Below are 4,774 nucleotides of genomic sequence, written 5' to 3'. Positions count from 1 at the left end.
TATATATATATATATATATATATATATATATATATATATCTCAGAGATATTTTGGTGGTGGGGGCAGTGTACTGGGGATTGAACTCAGGGTCCCTCAACCACTGAGCCACATTCCAGCCCTATTTTGTATTTTATTTAGAGACAGGGTCTCACTGAGTTGCTTAGTGCCTCACAGTTGCTGAGGCTGGCTTTGAACTCATGATCCTCATGTCTCAGCCTCCTGGGCCACTGGGATATATCAGATATATAGTTTTGAGCTTTTCCAAAGAGATTCCAAAGAGGGAAATCCCACCGTGTGTGACAATGTGGATGAACTTGGAGTTCACTGTGCTGAGTGAAATAAGCCAGGCACAGAGAGACAGATAATACATGATGCCATTCACATGATGAATCTAAAATAGTCAAACCCAAGAAACAGTGCAATGGTAGTTTTCCAGGATCAAGGTCAGTAGTAAATAAGAAATTGCTATTCAACCAGTATAAAGTGTCAATTAAGCAAGGTGAGAAAGTTCAGGAGATGTGCTGTACAGAATGCCACAGTTAACAATACTATGTTGTGTATTTAAAATTGTGCTAAAAGGCTAGATCTCATGTTCAATGTTCTTTTCACAATTAAAAAAAAAATAGTACGCACACCCAAGCTAAACTGTCTGAGTCAGTCTGGGTTCCCTTTTCACTTGCTGTGGTGACCTTGGGCCAACCACTCAACCTCTCTGTATCTCCATCTCTTCATGATAAAACATGAATAACAAAACTTGCCTGGTAGAATTATCATAAAGTTCACTATTTTCTGATATTAGTAAGCAAACAGCAGTTCCAGGAATATACTAAGATGATTTTGTCTTAAGCATTTATAGAAACTTGTGACTTTTTACCCTCAAGACAGCTCTGAGTAGAGGGGACTATTATCTGTTATCCCCATTTTATAAGTGAGGAAAGCAGTATTTGAGATTTAAGTTGATTCATTGTACATGGGAAAAATTAACCAGCAATGATGCAGACTAGGCTTTGTCAAAACAGGTGAAGGAAGAGATGCTGCTCCTGTGTGTCCCTGGAAGGCTTCCTGGAGGAGTTGGCCCAGAGTCTGGGTTTTAAAGAGCAGGGATGGTGGCAACCAGCCTTTCCCTTTTTGGTGGGGACAGAAGAACGATGTTGAGAAGATGCATGAATGTCAAGAATAAATCGATCAACGTCACAGAAGCCTAATCTGCCCAGGACCTTGAATACTTGGCCAAGGTGTCTGAAGACACTTCCTGATGATAGTGAATCAGGAAAGGCAGTGGGCAGGAGCAGAGAGTCATCTGCTCACTTGGTCCAAAATGGTCCCCAGGAACCCAGTTTATGTGCCAGTCAGCACCCCTGACATGTCCGTGATCCCTTCCTCTGAAAGGGGCCCAGCAAGGCTGAGGAAGAAGCAAATGAGATGCAGGCCCACAGTCAAGGTAGCCCCTGCCACCTGGAGCCCCTCAGACTTCGTCCTCCAGTGGGGTGGGGCTTATCACAGACAGGCTCAGACTTGAATTTGGTGAGGGCCACGGGGTTGGGGGGGACTGCTGGCGCACTCCCAGAGGATGCTGATGTGCTGGTCCATGGACCACCCTTGAAGGAGCAAGAATCCCAAGATTTTGCTTTCTGTCTAGTCTCACGACCGGAATCTCAGCAAGCAGTATAGTGTCCAGCTCAGAGTGGGCGCTTAAGAGTTTGTTAAACCAAAACAGCCAAATCCCTCTCATTCCTCTTATCACCAAGTGTCGTTAAGCTGATCCCCTCCCAGCCACCTGTCAAGGGACATTTCTTCTTTGGTGCATCTTCCTGTAATATCAGCAGTAAAGTGAAATAAGACAATCCCCCCTCCCAAAAAAAAAAGAAAAGAAAAAGAAATAAGCCAATCCCCAAAAAACCAAAGACGGAAATTTTTCTCTGATATGCAGATGCTAATTCACAATGTGGGAGGGTGGCTAGGGAAGAATAGAATTGCTTTGGATTAGGGAGGAGGGGCTATGGGGATAGAAGGATAGTAGAATGAAACAGACATTATTACCTTTGTACATATATGACTGCAGGACTAATGTGATTCTGCAACATGTACACTCAGAAAAATGAGAAACTATATCCCATTTATAGATGATATATCAAAGTGCATAAATGCATTCTACTTTAATGTATAACTAATTAAAACAAATTAAATATTTTTTTTAAACTAGCATGGTTCAGTTCATACTGAAGAAATTATGAGCCAAGCATCACAAAGCCAGTGAGTAGAGAAGTACGAGAGGACCGAGAGAATGTGAAGGGTTGGATTTTGGTGATGGGTGAACTAGACTGTGGCTCTCTGCAGTGGGGCACCCACGATTCTCTCTCTCTCAGGAGTGTTTTGGTCAATTTCCATTTTTAAAAAAGCTTAAAAATACGAGCAAAGTCTAAATGAGATCTAAGAAGAGGATTCAGAGATAGGGATGGAGATGTAAAGTGTTTAAAGTTAGCTTTTTGTACCCAAAGAAAGAACAATGTTTCATTTAGAGCTTTTCAGACTGGCGTTTCAACACATTCAAGTTCCCTGAGCAACTAAATTGAAATGGAATCACCTGCCTTTATTATTTCCTGCCCAGTCAGAATGGATTTACATTTTAAGTGTACGCTCAATGTCATGTCTAAATGGGAACTAATTGAGACATCCAGGAATGTGGATGTATCCTCCCACTTTGTAGGGGATGATAGAGGGTTTGCCTTTTAGAGTCCTGCAATCAGAGGGTGGTGGGGGGGGGGTCGTGCTCAAAAGCAGGGGATACAGCCCTGCCCTATCTGTGCCTCCTGGGAACCTCAGGAAGGTCATTTTGCCTCTCTGAGGTTCGGCTTCCTACTCTGCAAGAAGAACTGATTGGAACCAAATTACCTTTCCAACTTCTCTCTGCTCAAAAATAACAAGGTTCTACTCTGGGAACCCTCTTCATCACTCTGCTTTGCAATATGCAAATCAGCCAAATTTGGTAATTGGACAGAGCTGATGGGAACAATTTAATAAACTTTGATAACATTGCACAAAGTAATTGTTCAATTATTTCAAACGGTTCAGTTCAGGAAGTACAACGGGGGGGGGGGGGGTGGTCCATGGAAATTGCCTTCACATATTAATCTTCTCATCCAGTAGAAGCCAAATGAGAATGAAGGCTGTGTAGGGGGTATTTTTGTTTTAATTCTGATTAACTGTACTTTCATCTGAACATTTTAAAGCTGTGCTTTGGTCTTCCTCATATGGATGTTGACTGAGTCTTCTTATCAGGATTTTAATTAACACCAGGTAGAGAAGGGGAAACCAGGATGACATGCTATTACTTCTGTTTGATTTAAAGTCAACGATGGGGACTCTTCCTCGATGAGCTGTTCAAATTGTCTTATCTCATGCATTCCGAGGATGGCTGTTTCATGTAAATGTCATTTCTGCTGTCCAAAATGTTACAACACACGCCAGCACAATAGAACTACTGTCTTGTTCGAAGAGACACGAGGGAGCCAGCCGGCTTTTGATCAAAGACACAATTCGAACATCAAAGTACTACCTCTTCTGTTAAATTCAGGAATCGAGAAAGTGAGTCAAGGAATGGAAACCTTGGCTTTAGCAATGGCCCAGACGCCTATCCCAGGAAGTACCTGAACTTTCAAGGCTTAATCCATCTACTAGAACCGGGCAGGAAAGGGGCAGCTCAATGCCCTGAAGGTCCAGGTATCTTTATTGAATCCCCTAGTCAGCATGCTTCAGCCTGTAGTCAGTTTGCAGACAGGATCTGCTCCCCTGCATATTTTTCTAGTAATTGAAGACTTGAGCTACTGTGACTCTCGCCAGGTACACACACACACACACACACACACACACACACACACGTAGCAGCTAAGAGGCCTTTGGAATACGGTAGACTTGGTTTAAATCCAGCTGTGCCACTTGCTTTGTGACTTCACGTGACTTGCTTGGCCCCTCCAGTTCTCTTTTTTTCATCTCTAACTGGAAACAGTACTATCTGACAACGTAGATACATATGTGTGTGTGTGTGTGTGTACTATTGCACATTCATACAATAGAATGCTCCAAAATAATAAAAATAAACTCTTGACAAACGTGGACAAATAGGTGAAAGTCAACAGCATTCTGTGGAAGGAAAGAAGACAGACACTAAAAAAATACCTCTTGGCATTATTCCATTTATGAAGTCCTAGATCATAAGACACCGACTACCTGGGCAGGGTCCCCAGAGAACTTACTGAAGGGGTGGAAATGTCCATCTTAATGAGGGTGGTGGTCGCATGAGTGTTCCCATATGAAGAGTCACCAAAGTAGACTCTATGAACCTCAATTTTTAAAATTGCATCAAAAACATCATAACATCTCATAGGTAGAACTGATGTGAAGATGAAATGAAGACAGCTCATGGAAGGCATGTGTCATGGTAGCTGAGCAAATTACCAGTGAATGATGGCTGTCGTTATTGTTTATGTTGTCTTCATCATTACTGTTATCATTGCAGTAGAGTTACAGCTAACCCAGAGACTGGGGTCCAAAGTTCAATGCATAAGACAAAAAAAAAAAATCTGCTAAAATTGTCTCCTAAGGATCCTTTAAAATCGTCTGTAAATGACAGTTTGTCTCATTTATTACATGTTGTCCTGCTCGGTCAAAGATGTTACCGTGTATAATGAATCCAGTCATGAGCTACCTGCAACAGAGGCTGTGTGAAGAAGTACACCTCTGTGGACATCAGTATCACAACTGGGGGCACAAACT

The sequence above is a fragment of the Marmota marmota genome, unplaced genomic scaffold, assembly GCF_001458135.2.
Source record: "Marmota marmota marmota unplaced genomic scaffold, marMar, whole genome shotgun sequence".
NCBI lineage: Eukaryota > Metazoa > Chordata > Mammalia > Rodentia > Sciuridae > Marmota > Marmota marmota.
This window is presented reverse-complemented; position numbering follows the sequence as displayed.